This window comes from Podarcis liolepis (assembly GCF_965112155.1).
Source record: "Podarcis liolepis genome assembly, chromosome: 7".
NCBI classification, from domain to species: domain Eukaryota; kingdom Metazoa; phylum Chordata; class Lepidosauria; order Squamata; family Lacertidae; genus Podarcis; species Podarcis liolepis.
This window is the reverse complement of record NC_139561.1, coordinates 47,616,451-47,637,643: the sequence shown is the minus strand read 5'-3', so window position 1 is coordinate 47,637,643 and position 21,193 is coordinate 47,616,451. Positions and strand designations below refer to the sequence as shown.

General features: G+C 42.9%; 1 long non-coding RNA gene across 1 annotated transcript in view; it reads right to left on the bottom strand.

Moving 5' to 3' along the window:
- The window catches only part of LOC310712256, a 46,231-nt gene that overhangs the window by 13,194 nt on the left and 11,844 nt on the right, over positions 1-21,193 (bottom strand). The window contains exons 3-4 of the long non-coding RNA XR_014528813.1: positions 15,908-16,090; positions 11,720-11,789 (exon numbers count right to left, since the gene is read on the bottom strand). This is a non-coding gene — a long non-coding RNA (uncharacterized lncRNA). The remainder of the gene's footprint in view (positions 1-11,719; positions 11,790-15,907; positions 16,091-21,193) is intronic.

Genomic DNA, 21,193 nt, shown 5'->3' with positions numbered 1-21,193 from the left:
CACAACCTCATAAGCAACAATGACACCCCAATGTGATGAGAGCACCAGGAGATATAGATTGTAGGCTATATATAGAATGCAAATACATTTAAGCACTCTTGCCAGTTTTGCTTTGTCCTTACTGTGCAAAGACAAGAAAAGGCACGGCTTGCACCACCCCTTTCCTATAGCCCCTGTGCTAACAAATAACTGTGAGGGTTGGCTAATGCAAACTACTGCAGCAATGGAACCTTAGAAACCATGGATGCCATCCGGCGATAATGCCACATCTATATGGTTCAGTAAGGCCAGTTCCTGGGATTTATGCAAACCCTTTTGAAATGAAAGTAGGAGTAGTTGTTGGCTTGTGTTTCATGTTATGTTAGTGTTATAGGTATATCACAGCAGCAGCAGCAGCCCACTCATATATGCTACTCCACAACCTCCAACCAGTAGTGAAATCACAGGACGACTTTGGAGCCACAGCTTAGGCTCTAATCCTAGCCATGTCTGTGGATAAATAGATCTTAATTCTATGGGGCTTACCCGCACTGGCGGAGGAAGAGGGGGCGGGGGGAGCACACCACCCCCAGCAGCACGATCCCGGTGGGGTTCCATTGCAGCTGCCCCCCACCCCTCACTGGGCACCCCACCCCCAGGACATGCGCCATGCCCCTTTGGGTGGTGCACCCCACCCTTGGGCCATGCGCCAGCCCCGCCCCTGCCTGCTCTCCGCCCCAGGTGCCAGAGCATGAAGCTCCGCCACTGCTTACCTCCAGTTTAGTGGGGTCAGGATTGCAGCCTCCTCCTTTCTTTTTAAGAAGTCAAAACAATCCTTTACCATCTTTTCAAATCCACCCCTCCCAAAAAGACGATATTGGGGGAGAATTTTCATCATCTCATCTACAAGCACGGGGAAAAAATCTCCAGTCCAGCGCTAACATGAATGGCCTTAATATGAGCTCATTTAAAACATTTGGTACAGCTGGATCGAGGGGGAGGAGACACAGCTCACCAGACTTCTGTTTTGCTATGTCTGTTGCTGGGACTGCAAAACCAGAAGGTGCATCAGGCACTTGTGGGAGATCTTTATCTCTCCACCCGAGTCTCCTGTTTTAATAACTCTATTGTTTCATTGCACATTTTGCCTATAGATACTCATACATAAATGTTTCCTTATACAATTGTGTATTTTAGCTATAGAAGTTCATATTTCGCTGCTGCTGTGACTTTATACTTGCAAACCGTTTAGAGGCCTATTTGGGTAGGAAGCGCTATGCGAATTAGTAAATAATAAGTATGTATAGTGGTTCATGTGTTGTCTGGTGTACTGGAATTTATGCAATTCGTTCTTTTCCATTGTTTTTAATGCAGTTCCTAAAACTATTTCTGCAGAGAGGGCTAGTGGTGGATGTTCCAGTCGAAGAAGCAATTGGTAAATATTTCAGCACCGGTGTCTTGCTAGTTAAAAGTGCTGCAGAGGCAAATAGCCATCAGAAGTGACATGAAGGCAATGGAATCAATCTGGCTTACTACCCTAGGCAAGCTCAGAGGCAGTGCCAGTGATCTGAGCTGAAACAATGAAGTTTTGTGACTAGAATATTACTGATTTAAACTGCCCAGGGAGCTCTTGTGGGCTTCTGTTGCCAGTAATCCAATATAAGTTTTACTGGCTCATTACTGCCAATTAGATTAGCCTTTTACTTTAAATAAATTATTGAGAGCTGACAGTGAACAATGCAAACTTTTACAAAGTGGAGCATTAATTAGGTGTCTCACTCTTTGTAAACCTCTCATTTTGAAGGGGGCTCAAATAGTCCCATTTTCTCTCATTTCAGAAAAGCATTGCAGTAACAACACAATCACTGTTATAGAAGAAGAAAACCATTTGATTTAAGTTACTCTTTCAAATTGCCTCTTCTTGCTTAAAACTCCTCTTTGGGAATGTAGGATGGACTAAACTGGCCGGGGGGGGGGGGGATTAAAAGGTTATGTCATGTTAGCTTAGGTTCTAAATAGATGCACACATTCTTAAATCAAATGATGTTCTTTTTTTAAATGTCTCTTGGGAAACTGGTCATGCCAAGTTGGGCATGACAAATCTATTCTTTACGGAAACTGTATTTTGTAATGTTGGAAGTGCCATCTCTCTCACACTCGCTCCCCCACTAAGGGTCAAACTACTCATTATTCTTTGGGAGTGTCTTTGTGGTATAGCATAAATAAAGTTCTGTGTTCAAAACTTCTCAGTAGCAAGTGATGTGACAGACTTCTGACTTAGACCATTGCTTGTTTTATTGGGGCTTGGGTTATTCAACGAAAGAGGTCAATTGAGTAGGGGAAACTCAGGTCCAGTCAGGTTAGTCCATGTATGTCATGTTAAGTTCTGGCCAAGACAAATGGGTTCCTGTCAGGGAACTGACATCGGAGCCAGAGGCGGAGGTGAGGCTCTCAAAGGATGCTGGAGAAGGGCCCAGCAGGGGGAGAGGCGGCTCACCAGCTGGGGAAGGAAATCAGCGTAACACCAGGGATAAAGGGGGGCAGATGGGGGAATCGGCAAAGGGGCTCCAGGACTCCTCGCCAGAGATCAGCGAGGAGAGCACGGGTCCTCCGCTACCCACGCCCTCCCTGCGCAGAAGACTTCCGCGCAGGGAGAGTAGGAGGAGACTTGGAGTCAAACAACTTTTATGCTGGAAAAGGTTTAAGAAACGCCCACTGACGGATTCAGGCAGCGACTGAAAAGCCACGAAGTGTAGGGCTGTCCAGACAGAAAAGGTTTAACAAGGCAAACTAGCCAGGAGTGGCACCAACTTGCGCACGAGTAACCCCTACATTTATTACAATTCCCTACAGCAGATTCTGATGAGAAGAAGAAGAAGAAGAGTTTGGATTTGATATCCCGCCTTTCACTCCCCTTCAGGAGTCTCAAAGCGGCTAACAATCTCCTTTCCCTTCCTCCCCCACAACAAACACTCTGTGAGGTGAGTGGGGCTGAGAGACTTCAAAGAAGCGTGACTGGCCCAAGGTCACCCAGCAGCTGCAGGTGGAGGAGCGGAGACGCGAACCCGGTTACCCAGATTACGTGACTACCGCTCTTAACCACTACACCACACTGGCTCTCTGAGCAGCGATCAGGACCATAGACAGCTCCAAAGCATCCTATTAGCTGAGCTGTAGATATATATGTTTATAATATATTGAAAATCAATTTTAAAAATTTTATTTAAAAACAAAAAAAAATGTTTGGTGCCTCAGGTAGAGCTTGACCTTCCAGTTACTCCACCTCCCCCGGACTCACTACCATCTTTAAAGGGCCTATGGCTGATCCTGCAGTCATATGCTCCTGCATGGCTGTGGAGCAGAAGAAGCTATAGGTAAGCTCTCCCCCAGAAATCTGAGGACCATGGGACAGCTACATCCTCAGACTAGGATAGTGTAAAAGGGGATGGGGAAGGTTCCTTCCAGAGAGGGGGACCCGTAATTCTTCCAGATTTGAATTCTATTTGAAGCAATGCTGGGACTTGGATGCAAGGGACATGACATTAGAGAGCCACTGGTAGCTGGATAAATAGTCTCATCTACTTTGCATGCAGAAACCCCAAGGTTCAATCCATGGCATCTCCAGGTAGGGCTTGGAGAGAATGCTGGCTCAATTGCTGCATAGCCACTGCCAGTCAGACAATATTGAGCTAGATGGACCAATGATCTGACTCACAATAAGGCAGCTTCCTGTGTCCCTATGTTGCATGATTTATTTATTTATTTATTTATTTATTTATTTATTTATTTAAAAAAAGCAAAGTAATATGTATACTAATCTGGAGACAAAGTTCTTTTGCACTTTTTAAAATGCAATTTTATTTCCATGAGCGACTTGGGGCGGGAGGGGGGAGGTGAGTTATAAATTTGAAAAAGAAAGTAAATGTTCCTTAAAATCACTTCTTCCTACCGTATACCATCCCATCACCTATGCTGAAAGCAAATCCCAAAAACTTGGATAGGGTGTTTCCCCCCCCCCTTTTTTTCTCTCTCTCTCTCTCCCTCCCTCCACCCCCCCCCCGTCTCTCTCTCTCTCACACACACACACAAAATTTTAAGCTCTCAATTAATACACTTCTAGGCTGCAAATCTTATCATGCTTATCTTAATTAACCTGCAAAAAAAAACCTTGCAAAGATCTTTGTTTTAGATCATCTAACAGTTCAGCTCTTGAATCGCTTATCCAGCACGTCCAAGTTCGTATAAGATTCTTTAGCAAAGAATTCACTGCTTTGTAAGACTACAGATAACACTAACTTGTGCATCAGCAAAATGTGGTGATGAATACTTGTTATGCTGTTTTGATTTAAGTGGATATTTTATGCACACATTCATGTTTTAATGTCCTTTCTCCTGGCTGGAATCTTCAGGAGCAGATGAGGTGGGGGGAAGTCACATACAATTTACAAAAGTCCCCCACATCAATATGATCCACATTTTCAAGCTTAACACAGTGAGGGTTTGTTTTTGTTTTTCATTTTTTAAGCAGAATAAAAAGTTAGAGGAACAACAACTTCCCACCCCTGCAAATAATCCCTAAAGGTATAAAGTCTGCTGACGTTTTACATGCCAGGCCACAGCCACTAGAGGATTCCTATAAAAAGTGTTTATATGTTTTCTTTGTCATTCCCATAATTATGAACTCCAGAGCCTGCAAGTCACTCACCAGGGGATGCTATAGACTGTCTGCCTGCAAGGAGTCATTTTTTTAAAGTTGGGTTTAGGCTGGGAAAAGTTTAATAATGACTCATTAAAGTGGGGTTATAAAACGGAGGTGGTAAGAGAGCAGTAAAGCACAAGTAGGAGGAAAATAATGGGAGTGTGATGAAGAGCTACATTGCAGTGCAGAGTAGATTGGGTACTTTAAGGCTCATTCCAGTTGTTTACTGAGGAAGTTTTTTTATTTTTAAAAAAATCACTGTTAATTGCAGATGGATGCAGAGTGCATAAGTAACAGTGGTTGTGCTGAGGTGTGTATGTTTGTAGATAATTACTTCCAGTATTGCACTGTCACATATAGAAATTATGTACTCTTTCCAGCCCATGGTCAACCACCCTTCCAAGGGTCACATGCCAGCAGGGGCCAATTTATATGCAGTTACACAATCTTTCTCTCTCTCTTTCTCTCATGAACATACAGCAAACACAGACATACACACAATCAACATTTCCAGCTCTCTCCATTGGGGGGGGGGCAGTGGTGTGGGCATAAAGCGTGTTCTCCCTCATGGAGAGCACGTGTTGCAGTGGGGTTTACCAGGCCACCCCTCTGTTGCCAGGCAGGATTCCTATTGGATGGCTGGGTTGCTGGGGTAAATTCTATGTTGCAATTTGGTGGGAGGGATCAGATGTTTTAAATCCTGTGCTCGCAGCCTGAGTGTTCTGTTTCACTGTGAGCTACGGAACACCCACCAATCCACCCAAATTTAATGGGTTTGCGTTGACCTTGCTATGCCTGTCATGGGGTCGTCTGCCGTTGGGGCAGGGGCCTGGTAGGAATTTTGTCCATCTGGCCGATTGGCTATGCCATTTGGTTTTTGCCTACTGCGTAGCAAATTGTCACAACTTGTAAGGTTGCGGTTAGGCATTGGTTATCAATTGGTTGGAGGAAGGGTTAGGATTGGCTGGGCCTGCCCCTCCAAGGTTGCTGCGGAAAGGGAAATTCCATTAAAGGAATCCAGGGGCTTGCCATCTTTTCATCCAAATCCCTGGAATGGGGCTAGGGCCGACAAGCCCTGGGGAGCATGCGGGGAGAGGTGAAGGTCTGTGACTCAGCTCCATTTCTCCCTAATATTGTTTTTCCCTTACTGGCTTTTGGTGGTGGCTGGAAGTCAGTTCTGTCCCCAGGCGGGGGGACAGATAGTCTTAACAAATGCCTAAGCAACCACTCACATTTATGTATTTCAATAAAGTTGTGGCCAAAATTATGCCAAAAAGCTTAAACAAAAATTATGTGTGTTTTGTAAGTTATTTGAGGGGTGGCTTGGGGACCTCGACACACAACTGGAAATGTTGCTTTTTACTTTAAGCAGGTTATTCTTGACTAATTCAGGAAAGAGACATTAGCTGAGGAAACAATTGCATTAAAAATGTGCATATTTGTACATTTTAATACATTTTCTGAAACAAAAATACCTGCTAATTGTATTTCTTTCTCCTCCTCAATTTATTTGAATTCTCCCATGAAGCTGCTTCCACGTGCAAAACATTCAACAATAATTTTCCTGTCTTTATGCATCAGTAATAGGGAGCCTGTGGCTCTCCAGATGTTGTGGGACTATAACTCTCATAATTTCTGGCGACAGGGTAAAGTGGCTGGGGCTGCTGGGTACTGGGGTCCAGCAGTTTATGGAGGGCCACAGGTCCCCCACCCCCATTGTACACTGTGCAGAATCTAGTTACCACAGTGAGCTCATTTACCAGTGTTGCTAGCATTACAAAGATTTCCATGGAAACAGATTCTAAAAACCCATTATTATGGCATGCATTTTGGATCAATGGTTACAGAACAGAGAATTATGAGGAGAAAACATATTCCTGCTCAGATGTGGTCAATAGACTTCACAGCACTATCTAAAGGAAACACACAAATGCTAGGGAGAAGTAGCATTTTACAGCATTGATTTTACTTAAAGGACAGGAACACATATCCATGACTGCATTGGATGCTCAATTACTATGTGAAAGTCTATGCTTTTGTGTGCGTTATGGTGCTCCCACCACCTATGCAAACATATACTTGAAGCACTCATTTCTACTACTCTGAAAAGTAACACATCACCCAAAAGCTCAACATGTTCTGAAATAGTATATTCTACCTGTTACACATGTATCTGAAAAGAAAAGATTGGGATGTGAGGCTTATCATGCCAGTGTTGCAAAATGGTTAGTGTGCCAGACTAAGGCCTGTGAAACCAAGGTTCAAATCCCTATTTAGTCATGAAGTTCACTGACCAATCTTGGACCAATTATTAACTCTCAACCTATCTGACCTCACAGGGTTGTTCTGAGGATAATAGAGTGGGAGAGCCATATATGCCACCTTTACCCTTTTCTGGGGAGAGGAGAAGGGTGTGATATAAATGCCATAAATTAAAAAATCCACTCAGTGAATTAAGCATGACGGAGTGCATTTTTGAAACCGGTCTTACAAAACAATCCTGTGCACAGAAGAAAGTTCCATTCAGTATGTATGGGACATATGATCAGATCAAGTGGGGTCTGCATATGTTGCCCTTCCAGCTGCACTTCTATGGGACCTCTAAGGTGTTGCTATTTATGGACCTTAAGGTCCTCTGTGGGGCATACCGGGAGAGGCGGTCCCATAGGTACGAGGGTCCTAGGCTGTGAAGGACTTTAAAGGTCAAAACCAGCACCTTAAATCTGACCCTGTACTCCACCGGGAGCCAGTGCAGCTGGAAAAGCACTGGGTGAATATGCTCCCATGGCAGAGACCCTGTGATGAGCCTCAGTGCAGCATTCTGCACCCTCTGGAGTTTCTGGGACAGCTTCAAGGGCAGCCCTGTGTAGAGCGAATTACAGTAGTCAAGCCTGGAGGTGATCGTCGCATGTATCACTGTGGCCAAATCAGGGTGGGAAAGGTAATGGACCAATTGCGGTGAAGGTGGAAAAATGTCACCTTGGCTGTTGCTGTAACCTGCGCCTCCATGGAAAGGGAGACGTCAAGTATTACACTCAAACTCTTAATGGAAGGCAATGGCAGTAATTGGGCCCCCACAAGAGAAGGGAGTTGGTCCCTCATCCCCACACCATCCCGACCCAGCCAGAGGACCTCTGTCTTTGAAGGATTTAGTTTCAATAGGCTCCCATGAAACCATCCAGCCACAGCTTCCAAGTATCTGGTCAATGTGTCCGGGGCCGAGTCGGTGTGGCCATCCACCTCTGTTGTTAACCTTGTGTTGCTTCAGACTGCAGAGGAGATTGCATGTTTGAATATTCCTAAATATTAGAATCTAGAAGGTACTAGAAGATAAAAGTAACCTAGACCTTTTTGGTTTTCCATCTGTAGGGTTTTAAAAAGAGAGAAAGAGAGAACGTCTGATCATGATTTCCTGCTTTCAGTCCAAATTGGTATTGTCCAGAAACATTTTACCAACATGATGAGCTATTTGTCTAGACTGGGCCTTGTGAAATACAATTGGCCTATGGTCGCTTTAGTAATCACAAGCCAAGTTTGTCCTTCCTTGAACTGAGAAAATAATGTCCAAGCCAAAAGAGCAGAGGCAGAGGAGGTGGCAGCTGGCTACTTAGTACCACCTGCAAGGTTAGTGCTGGGGATCACATTTCCCATCTGTCTCATGAACACAGAAAACAGATATTTTACATCCAAACTATCCTGACAGATTTCCCCTTCTATGGCTGAACGGAAAGCCAAATCACCACTTCAGCCAATACTCTTTTTAAAAAAAACCACAGCAACTGTAGCTTTTTTAAAAAAAATTCTTAATGAATCAATATGGGTCTCCCTCCCCTTGACCCCATACAGAGAAACTTGGATAACATCAATATCTCCTAGGAGTTCAAATTATAGAAGAAGCTCCCCATCATCTCCAAAATTTAGAGCAAATTGTACTCACATTTGTGTCATCAGAGAAATTGTGCTGTGAGATTTAACAGGGCTGCTATGAAAGCAGCCTCCAAAACACGAAAGACAATTAAATTCTGTGTGTTTACAAGTGGAAATCTGCTGTAAATAACCATGTCAATTGGATCCTACTGTGAGAAGCTTGGATCGGAATATCGATATGCAGTGACTGTGAAGAAAAAGAACGGGAGGAACTGGTGGGAAGAACTTATGGAAAAGAGTAGGAAGGGGGGGATAGGCTAAACTGAGTTCTAGAAATAATGTTCAAGCTAGATCTGCAAAATTAATTTGCTTCCTAAATTTCACCTCTAGATTTTTCTTTGTGAATGTTATTACCAAATAGATGGTGATTGTTATTGTTGTTATCATTATTATTACAATGATTGTAATTGTTGTTACAATTGTTATTATTATCCACCCTTCACCCTATTATTATCCACCCTTCACCATGGGCAGGTTGTTGGCTGTCAAACAAGGGGTAAACCCTAGAATCATAGAATCATAGAGTTGGAATAGACCACAAGGGCCATCGAGTCCAACCCCCTGCCAAGCATGAAACAACATCAGAGCACTCCTGACATATGGTTGTCAAGCCTCTGCTTAAAGACCTCCAAAGTAGGAGACTCCACCACACTCCTTGGCAGCAAATTCCACTGTCGAACAGCTCTTACTGTCAGGAAGTTCTTCCTAATGTTTAGGTGGAATCTTCTTTCTTGTAGTTTGGATCCATTGCTCCGTGTCCGCTTCTCTGGAGCAGCAGAAAACAACCTTTCTCCCTCCTCTATGTGACATCCTTTTATATATTTGAACATGGCTATCATATCACCCCTTAACCTCCTCTTCTCCAGGCTAAACATGCCCAGCTCCCTTAGCCGTTCCTCACAAGGCATCGTTTCCAGGCCTTTGACCATTTTGGTTGCCCTCCTCTGGACACGTTCCAGTTTGTCAGTGTCCTTCTTGAACTGTGGTGCCCAGAACTGGACACAGTACTCCAGGTGAGGTCTGACCAGAGCAAAATACAGTGGCACCTGTTTGCTTTGACTGTGGGCACCTGTTAGAATTAATGAATCATAGAATTGGAAGGGACCCCAAGGATCACCTAGACAAACCCCCTGCAACACAGGAATCTCAGCTAAAGCATCCATGACAGGCCATCCAACCTCTGTTTAGAAACCTCCAATGAAGAAGAGTCTACAACCTCCCAAGGGAGTCCATTCCACTGTCAAACAGCTCTTACTGTCAGAAAGTTCTTCCTGATGTTTTGTTAGAATCTCCTTTCTTGTAACAAGAAAGTCATTGGTTCAAGCCCTACCCTCCAGAGCAGGAGGAAACAAGTTTGCTCCTTACTTCAAACATTCTACATCTAAACCCAACTGGAAATTTCACAATTTAAGATTTGAATGAAAAAACGGGGATTTTCATGCCATTTGCAACTGGCTGCAAGATGGTGGGGAATGTGTTGGTACACATCAGGAAATTAGTGCAACTGAATAGACACTGAATAGAAACTATGGGGTGGATAAAAAATATATGGAGGACATCACGGGAAATGGACCTTAAGTGCTGTGTTTATATGACATTCTTTACCAAGCATCTGTGATTTCTCTTTGTGCACAAGAATGTGGAGTCCCTTTCTGTTCTCATTGCTTAAGATAAGCAAAGTTGGAAATGTTTTCAATAAATTCTCCACTCGGCTCTATTTGACTAGGAGTGGCTGGAAAACTGTCCTTCATTAGCAATGGCACCAGAGTTTCATAGCTATTAAAGTAAATATTTGCATAATTCCCATAGTATTAAACAATGACATTTCATCCTGAATCTTGAATTGTCCCACTGGTGTCTTGTATGTGAAAATAACACTTAGGCAAGAGACTATTCCACCACCACAACAGACACATTTCAGGAATATTCTAAAAGCAGCTCGGTAGCTAAGTTTAAACCCAACTTTTTCAAGTTGGCTTCAGGTTTGATTCTAATTTCTCTCTACTCATCAGTCCTTCCCATCACTATGGCTTGTCACAACTGCCTGAGTGCTGCCTCTAGTTGTCCTAGGTGTGGTTGAAGGGAAGGGCAGAAGTTCTCCTCTTTCCTCTCCAGCACCACAAGGCAGCAAATAGTTCCTGAAGAAAACATGGCTTAAAGAGATGGCAAAGAGCACAGTTTGGAGGAGAATTTTTCTCCAGTTTGGATAGAAATCTGAACCAGAGAATAATTTGGGAGCTGTTGATATTCGCCCTTTAGTTGAACTGCGTATTATCAGTTGGGTACTTGTGAGCATGGTGCTCACTGGCATAAAGTTATAAGTACTTCCATTATCTGATAGATGTCGACCTATTTACTTGAAATATTTCCATCCTGGCTATAAACAAGTAGTTCTGTAGGCTGCTTATGGAATATAAGACATCAAAGTTAGATATAAATTACACAGAGAATAGTCAGTCTCTGCTTGCTTGAATGCTTTCTAACTAGACAATACTTGACATCAAAATTTGCAAAAGATAACACCAATGTGAAGTTTTGGTGGGAATTTTTTTTGAGATTAAAGCTGGTGTATGCTATTCTTGGAGCACAGTTGCCCTGTTTAAATAACCCATTAATAATCACAATATCAATATTTCTTGTGTAAATACATCCATCTTCTCCTCCCCCCAATATTGTGTGAAAAAGTTCAAACAAACCTCAATTTACAGCATATTTACACTTGCACTAATATATGAATTCTAGCTATTGGAAATTTCATTTTCCTTTTATTCCCCCCAACACACTTTGAATAGCTGCAGCAGCAATTACTTAACAATCTTTACTAAAGAGGCTTCATTTCAAAAAGCAATGAACGAAGGCAAAAGCCTATTATTTACCAACCAATTCAGCAATAAATATAGATAAGAAAAGACTGCTTGGCTGATATTCATTTATGATTACAACTCAGCTATAAAAGCAGATGCCATTCAAAAAAAAAAAAAGAGAGAGAGAGAGAGAGAGCGCGCATCCCGTTTCGCTGTGTGGCTCCAGGTCTTGCGGAAGAGCAGGCAGAGCCAGAAGCCAAACCCTTGAAGGGTAATCAAATGTGATTGAGTTTGAAAAGCAATACATTACCTGGAGGAGGTGAAAGTTCAGGTGGCTCATTCATGCATCAGAGGAAGGCTTGCTCAGACAAAAGAGGCATCTGCATTAGAAAAAGAGGCTGCATTTCGAGTCTTACTGGCTTGGCTTTGGCAAGATGATCTTGAGCATTTCTAAACTGGATCCGCATAATACCTAACATCTCAAAAGTGGAGATGACTACTACTTTTGAAACATCTCACCCTTTTCACCCAAAGTTTAAAAGTTTCAGACCCTGAGTGTCAAAGAGGAGACAAAACTGATGTCAGGATTTCTCTTTATTTAACAGGCTTTTTACACCACTTCTAAGCAGTTTATGCAAAATGTAAATTAACTTTACTAGTAAAATAAACAAACAAGCCTATTCCCCCCCCCCCAAATGATAAATAAAATCAGCAGTTTTTAAAACATACATTACGAAGGTTGGGCTTTCGGCAAGGCAAGATGGCAACTGCCATGGGCTTAGTGAGCTGTCTCCGTTTCATAGCTGTTAAAGTATTGGTCTCTTTCATAGAGACAGTCTGCTTTGGCCAATATAAACAGCAGGAGGGCACTGAATTAAGGATGAAGAGGATGGTGAAAAGGGGACACGAGGATTCTACCAGCAATGGGCAGGCATGGTGACTGAGATTCCACTTTAATTCACTATATTTATCCATACACATTTTGTTTGTCATGCTATGATGCGCTTCAGTGGCACAATTTAATTCCTTCCAAGTCCAGGACAGTTCTGAACATGGTAAATCAGGTGTTACTCCAATTCCCAGCCATGCCTGGCACAGATGCCACGGATGAGACGGGAGCTAAACTCACAGTAAATTGAGATTAATGTTTGGTGTGGTGCCAGCTGAGGGAGGTTTTAGCATGTTTTATATGCGCCTGTAGGGAAAATATGAAACAGCCTTTTCTCTTTTAATTCTGTCAATCACAATTCTACTCGGTGGAGACTAACAGAGCTGTTCCACAGAAACCAAGCTGGCTGCTCTGCTCAAGGGAAAAAAATAACACATCTCATTGCTATTGAAAGAAACTTCAGCATGTTGAAAGTTTTTGTTTTCTTATGCATTTTTTTCTTCACCAGTGTAAGCCCCTACCCCAAGTCTGAGGAAGAACTTATGAAGGCCTAATTAATTGAGCATTAATAGTTTCCACAGAAGCGAATCAGATGGTAGACCCACTAGCTGCCCATGAGCATTCTCCCATATATGTTCCCCAGCAACTTGTATTTAGAACCATGCTTCCCCTGATCCTGAACAAAGCATTTAGCCTTTATAACTAGGAACCACTGATAGCCTTGTTCTCCATGAAATTGTCTAGACCCTTTGAAAAGTCATCTGACTGATGGGCATCACTACATCTTCTGGTAGCAAATTCCATACTTTTCTATGTGGTTCCTTGTTTCCTGTCCTTTATCTCCCACCTTTCAGTTTCATTGCAGGACCCTTCATAAAGTAGGGTAACTTCTCTTTATACACTCTCTCCATGCCGTGTAAAATTTTGTATTCCTCTATCAAGCCCCTTCCCATTTACCCTTCACTTCGTTGGACAGCCAAGGCCACAGTGCAACCTGCAGGGATGTAAGAAGGCATTGATCTTCATTCAGTCCTGTTTTCGTCCCGTGCAGTCCTGTTTTTGCAACATTGCAGTTCAGCTTCTGGCAAAAAAAAACCTGCATTATTTGCTTCACTGTCTGCATAATTTTACACAATTACACAATTGTTTCACACCATTCATTCCAATGCAAAGAAAGCACAATCCAAATGGAGGGGGAGTCATGATTATGAATCATCTGCAGACTAAAAAAAACAAGCACCACAAATATTAATTGTATTCAATAGATGGATTTTCCATTCCAAATATGGGATGAGTAAGTGAAGATTGGTAATTTACACTCCTGTTTGTGTCAGCATTCTCTGATATCCCTAGCGACTCAGAAGCTTGGGGAGTCCCTGATCTGACTTGCGAAGGATGTGATCTGGCATGGAAACATGACAGCCTTCCCTGGATCACCACGATTCATTTCTTAGTTCCACTATCTCCACTTCACATGGCTGTTTTTTAAGGGACATGCCTGTCACTCATCGATCAGGTCCATTGGACTTACAACCCTGTTCGGAGTTCAAACAGATTGCAGTCTCAGATAACAACATCCAACTAACCAGAATTCATGCTATATTTATACGGCAACTGAGGTGGGTGGTGGGTTAGGGATTTGACTGTTGTCTCTATTTTAGTACTGCGTACCACAGAACAAAGGCACCATTTCATGTATTTTTAAAAATGGCAAGCTGCCACCCCCTGTGTTGTCAGAAGCCCTAGCCCTGTCTTACTAACAAATAAAATCCCAGGCCTTGCTTTGCCTGAAATGAGATATTCATGTATACTCAATTCAGGCAGGATAATGCCCCTCCAGCCAAATGGCTTTCAGTTTCTTCCTCATGAAATTTAAATGGCTCTGCGACCCCCATGCTAGGCCAGCCTACACATTCACAAACAGCCAGATTAAAAATCAAAGCCTAGGTAGGGTTTTTTGTTTTTGTTTTTTTTGTTAAAAGTAATGCTACGATTTTCCCTTGCATGACAATATTTTGCGCTGCTCAGGATAGACTCTTAACACGTGTGGGAGGAAAATTGCAAAGTTATTTCTCCTATAGACAGGATGATATATTTCCTAATGAGCAGCTTTCAGCAAGAGGCCTACTCTGGGTTTTTAAATGGCATTTAACCCAGAATGTTCAACAATGTGTGTGTATGTGTGTGCCTAAATCTTCTTAAAACAGGCTTCCGTTGCTGGGGTTTAGTAATCACCGAGGGATGTTTATGATAACAACTCACTCAGTAATTAAAACTGAATGCAGTGGCTGTTCATGAATGCCCAGACTTCACGATGGCTGAGAACAATTAGCAATGGATACTCAAGCCACACTAATTACACTGAGCTTGCAATCAACATTTTTGAATAGCATGTTTTTATGTGAAATTCGCTTTGTCTCCATGTAGGATTCTGGGACTATGTGTTTGGTTCTCTCGAGGCTCTTTACACTGAGAGACTTGGAAAGTTTTGTGTGTTTTTTCCCAGCTTTACTGTTGCATTCTTAACAAACAAACTCCAAGGCTTAATGGAATTGCACCAGGATGTCAAAACCAGAAAGCAAATGTAGAATAAGCCTTAAACAGAATCTTAAAGTGACTACCCCCTAAGTATCCAATGAATCCTGCTTATTCTAATGCCCCGTGGGACAGAACATATAAATGGCTGCATTCATGCAAATTCTAAAATGTCCAGAATATTTCAAAGGGTCTTTCTAAACCAGAACATATGGCAGAGTTTCCAGAAACTTTCCAATTTAGGGATTAGAACTGGGATTCTCTAGGAAGGCAGTTCCAAAGAAGTGGAGCTGCTATCAAGTCTCCATCCTCTCATCCTCGGTGGCATTAACATAAACGTATGTAAGGATACCACTAACCTTTTTCAGTCCTTCAGAAGATGAGGAGAGGGGGTCAAACTAGGAAAGGGGTATATATTCATAAGCCCCCACTCTCAACATCCTTGCATACACTGGCTTCATTTTCTCCTCTCTCAACCTTCATGCATTCCATGACAAAGCCAGCAGGAATATTCTAACCATATTCTGCTCAAGGCAGAGCACTGATTGGGAACACTGATTGCACTGTGCAGCTGATTGTGGGAAGGATTCAGCTGCAATGCAGTCAGGTCTTTGCTTTAAACACACCAAGGACAGAAGAGGAGAGATGGGCTGCGGGCGGCACATGATGCACCCATGCCATGACACAATATGAGCTCTCCCGGATGCTGTTGAACACTGAAAGAGGGCTACTGCGTTGTGCATTTCTCATTTGCTGCACCAAAAAATGCATTGGGGCTGGCAACACAGCCAATGAAAACTGTGGGTGGTAGCTAACTAAGTTCTACTCAGAGTGGACCCATTCAAATTAATGGCTATGGCTAATTTAGATACATTAATTCCAGCAGGTCGATGTAGAATAAAACTTAGTTGGATACAACCCTCTATTTCTAGATGAAATGAGCAAGCTTTTTCTAAGCCCATTTTTTTTCTGGAGCAGGCAAACTGATGAAGGTTGAGGAGAGATTTGAACTCTGGTCTTGGTCTGACAGTCTTAGTTCTATGCTGCATTGGCTGTTATGATGAGGACAAGTACATTGCAATGATAGGAAATGGAGAGCTAGTCTCCCTCTGGTCTGCTGGATGTTCATTATGTCCATAGCAGGAGTGACAACGGTAGAACTGGGCTTGACTCTGCACCTGGTACTGGATTCTTCCTAAGTCAGGAGTAGTCAACATGGTGCTCTCTGTGTGGTTGGACAACAGCTCTCAGCAGCCCCTGCCAGCATGGGAAATGATCAGGAATTATGAAAGTTGTAGTCAATAATGTATAGAGAACACTGTTACTCCTATGCTTTGGGTTACTCCTGTCCTATGTCACTTCAGGAAAGACCACCGTTCTCCTATATTTTTATGAAACTGCATGAGATAGATTTTTTTTAGCCTTGGCAAGCCATTCATCAGACTAAGAAAAGGCTTCTGAAAGCACAAGTTTTAATCATTTCCAAATTGACCTCACTTATTTTTCGGGAATTGAAATTAGCTTCCACCAGAAATAAATTTAGCTTCTTACTAGCATTTTTTCAAAAGTTATTATTAGCTCACTATAATTTTACCATAAATATATTATTATAAATAAAATTATTATGAAGTTGTAGGCTGATCAGGAAAGACTCTGAAAATTTATATTGATTTGAAAACATTCAATTATGATACGGATAAGTGGCTCTCTAGACTACTCTGAAGCCAGTGAGAGTGAGGCTACTTTAAATGTTTAGTATAATATAATCCAAAAAGCTACAAACTACATTTAATGAAATTCTCCAGAATGGAAACAGCCTATTGACTCCTAAAGCTATTTCATAATGGGCTCTCACTATCCATACAACACTGCACCATAACGATGATTAAAAATCCATCTGGGATTTAGCAACCATAAGCAGCTGTCCTCCGAGGCCAAGTCATCTGACCCAAGTAGAAAAATATATAACTCCTTCTAAAGAATAAGACCACTGTCAACCCATTGAGCAGAGGAAGTGCAGTTTCTAAGGAGTAAACTTCATAGAGCCCAGTGGTCCTTCTTGCTGAGAAAACCTGCTTGGATTGTACGTGCATTTCAGAGTCAGAGGTGTGGAGCCACTGAAGGATTAAGTTATTTCCCCAAAAGAAATATGCGAATCTGTATTATTCAGATGTACAATAAATCCAAATGTTAGCTGGTATCTTCCTTTCTGTAGCATATCTCCAGCCATGGGCCAGGTCTACAAACTTGCAGTGCACCAAACCAGACCTTATCCATCAGTCATCTGTTGTGGCCTATCAGATACTTGACAAGACCACCATTTTTGAAGCCACAGCAAACTAAGCAGCTTTTTGAGCCTCCTGCAGCCCCAGTACATCCAAGCTTCCCTTTGATTTGTGGTTCATAAGCAAGCAGACCTGTTCCACAGAAGAGTTTTAAGCTGCTTCTGTTGTATTGTTTAAATAGATATATACCGTATATTTCTTACTCCGTCTATCAGCTGTGCAGTAACAATAACAAGCAATCTCACAACCACACCCCATACCAGAGAGGCCATTTGCACACAGTTTTGCACTGATAAATTTTCTAACCAAAGCTTTTCCCCGTGTTATTAGCTTTTAATGTGCCATGAACTTTGATATGGTGAAGGAGAGGACGGAATTGTTCAGGCATCCACCTTCACCCTGAAATGATGGTGGTTCCAGGCCTGGCAGATCAGGGTTTTGTTTTTGCTTTCTGAATCTGTAGACTGAATTGACCATTCTCACAGGAAAGAATGTAAAGATCCATGTATGAATGTGATTGACATGGCAGGGCCAGCTTTTTCATTAGGCAGAGTAAGACAGCTGCCCCCCCAAAAAAACAGTTTTGGGTTTTCTGGAAGGATAGCAAATGGTCTCTTCCTTTATTTATTACTGTTAGATTTTTACTGCCAGGGAAATGGAGAGGCAGTTGTGTGATTTTCTGCACCAGACACAGCTATTTATGTACCTTTAGTTGTGAGGCTTGAACTGATGGGGCAATTCCACCTCAGGGAGCAAAATGTCTTAGACCAGACTTGTGGAATGTGGCAGTCGGCTTTAAGTACCGGAGTACCACTAATACAGTAGTAATCAATAAATCTATGTATATATTTAAAACATGGAATTCCTGAAAAATGTCCCAGAGACACATCACGTGGAAATTTTCTTCTAAAGCAACTCTCCATATGCATTGACTGGGTCATACCTGGGGCTGCCGTACATCTGGATTTTCCTGGACTTTACCGGTTTTCAAAGGCGGAATTGACGTCCAGGGGGGATTTCCAAAAGACTGGATCTTAGGCAAGTCAATTGAAAAATTGTGTTTTTTGGTGTGTGTGTTTTTGGGGGACTCAATAATTATGGGGGTGTCCTTGTTTTTACTTTTTGAAATATGTTATACCCCTTTAACTAAACATCTTTTCTAGAGCACAAATATACCAGTCTGTTGATCCATACTGCACTTCAAGATTGCCATATTCAATTTCTGTTGAAATACTGCCTTTTCCTTTGGTATTTGACAAGCTTTTTTCATTCAGCCTTTGTCCCAGAGGCTTAGGTATTAAAACAGAATGGGCAATGCAATGTATGCGTGTATGTCAACAGCAAGGAAGACTTACATAGCTTTATAAATCATGTGGACTGCTAGCAAAGTCTTGATTTAAAAAAAGGGAGAACCATGATTGTAGTTCTATGGAGCTTTTGTCGTGTATCTCAGCTCAACATTATTTGCGGTTTGACTGTACAATGAACAAAGCTTGCTAGTGTGCAAGGAAGCTCACGTATACACTGAGACACAGTATTACTAAATGAGATAAGGTGTTTCTGCAAAACATTCACATTCATATTTTCAATTAGCTGTATTTTGCAAACTGGAAATGAGAAGCGGAGACCTATGAAATTTAATTGAAAGGACTCAATGCTATAGTCCAGTGTTTCCCAACCTTTTTTGTGCAAAGGCACACTTGTTTCATGAAAAAAATCTCGAGGCACACCACCATTACAGCCCCGTGACGTCAGCGCGCAGCGTCACGCCGGGAGGGACGCACGAAAGTGTAAGTTTCAATTTCCCCCCCTCCCCCTTGCCTTCCTTCTGTGCCAACCGCCAAAAAGCCAAGAAAAAAGCCAAGACTTTAGGGCAGCAGGTCGACACGGAAGAAGCTCCTACCTAAGGACAGGTGCGACGGCCGTGTCCTCTTCTGCCACACTTGGCAGCCCTGCCTCACGGTCGTGACTCCCACCCTGATTTCTCCCCGCAGGTCGAGCGGCACAGGCAGCCCAATGTGTCCAGCCCAGACACAAGCCCCGCTTCCCCACTCTAGATCCTGAATGCGACCAAGTGCTCTGGACTCCTGAGCAGGGTGGGAAAGAGGACTCGCATCTGGTAGCCTCCGGGCTCCTCGCCTGCTCGAGGGATGGCATTGCAGGCAAGCTGCCGGCCGTCGCCATCGCCGCCCCCTCATGCGAGTGGACCTGCCCGGAGTGGTGGGCCGGGGGAGGCTCGCTCTCTGTGGGGATGTGGCCCGCACGCGTGGCCCCGCTTCCTCCTGCCCAGGGCTGAGCTCCTTACCCGCGATCTCGGTCTCGCGCACGCGGATCCCACTTATTCCGAAGCTCGCGCCACTAGCCGGGGCTCTCACACCGTGCCAGGGCGAGGCGCCGTGGCCCACTGACGTCATCGTGGCTCGCCACCGCCCTCGACTTCCCTGTTCCCTCCCCTCCCTTGGGTCGCCGTGGTTACCGAGGACTGCAAGCTGCTTGGGCGAGCGTGGGGCATTAAGTGGGAGAAGGAAAATTAAAATTAAAAATCGCCTGAAGGCCGCCTCTCCGGATATCTTTCGAATTTTTTAATTTTTCCCGCGGCACACCAGGCAACGTCTCGCGGCACACTAGTGTGCCGCGGAACACCGGTTGGGAAACACTGCTATAGTCCATATGTAGCCTTTAGCTTACTTTTCTGCAGATGGTAACATGGGGGGAAATGGATGGCAGAAAGAGAGGAAATGGGGGAAAGGGAGAGGGAGTGAGAGGATGGGATGGGATAAAAAGTAAAAAGGGGTGGTGCCAACATCCTTTGGCTCTGCCTCCACCCATTTTGGGGTATAACCTCCTGATGTTGTGAATCAAATCTTAGATTTTCATAAAGCTGGCCCCAAACCATGTCATGTTCATGGGTTGTTGTTGTTGTTGTTGTTGTTGTTGTTGTTGTTGTTGTTGTTGTTGTTTTTAGTAAATCAATACTGTTATTATGATCTAAGCCAAAGGATCATGAACAGTACCAAAGAAAGCATCCCTAACTTGTCAAGTGAGTGATTTTGACAGTGTAGTGCCCCCTTTTTTGGGGGGGGGGACCAAACAAACACCATCCTTTCTTGAGGAATGTCGACATCAATTTACAAACTCATGTTCTCAATTGACACAATCCATTCTTGGTAATCTAATTGGTCATGTGTCACTCCCATCCCATTGGCTGTATCTCCCATGGGACTGATTCAGGAAGCATTGTCCTCACTTACAACTGCTTTCATGTGCCTTCAATGACATCACCATACACACACACACACACACATTTAATTGGCTACTTAATTGTCTTACCATCTATGATCCCTGCTCGACTGCAGTCAACTATGAGCTAATCCAGAAAGGGAAAAGAACAAACCCAAAGGAAAACATGTTGCGTAATAGCAGCCAGGACAAGTCAAACAGAATCAAAATAAAGAAGGTCTTTGTTTCATAACACCAAAACTGTGTTGTTGTTTTTAACTTGCAATTTGAAACTGGAAAACATAATTGCAGTTCAGCTTTTTGAGTTTCATCATTTCGTTTCATTTCACTTCATTTAATGTGCCTTTCCAGATTAAGCATGTTATTCTAAATCCTTAAAGTCACTATAAAGGACCATTACTCCACCACTGCTAATTAGCAGGATTCTAGGAAAGTTTTTTTTTACAGTTTAAACCAAACCTTACCTGGCCTTTCCTACTAATTCCTTATCAGCATTCTGTACACCCCAGGGCTGAACTCATATTGATTTGTTCTACTTAAAGGAACCATGCCAATCAAATGTCCCAAAAGAATATGGTCGGTGTGTGTGTGTGTGGTGAAGAAAACCTAGTAAAATGAGAAAACTGTAATACAGGGCAAGAGAAATAGCCTCAGCATTTTTATCTCTCCTGTACAGTGGTATAATATCAGAGTGGTATAATACCTTAGCATTAAATGATAGATATTCGTTAGGAAAACACCTACTCCCTGAAAGAGTGCTTGCAATACAATGTGCTGAAATTCTGCCTCTTTTCAGTGGTGGATCTTGGAGTCTCAAATTTCAGCAGTTTCCCAT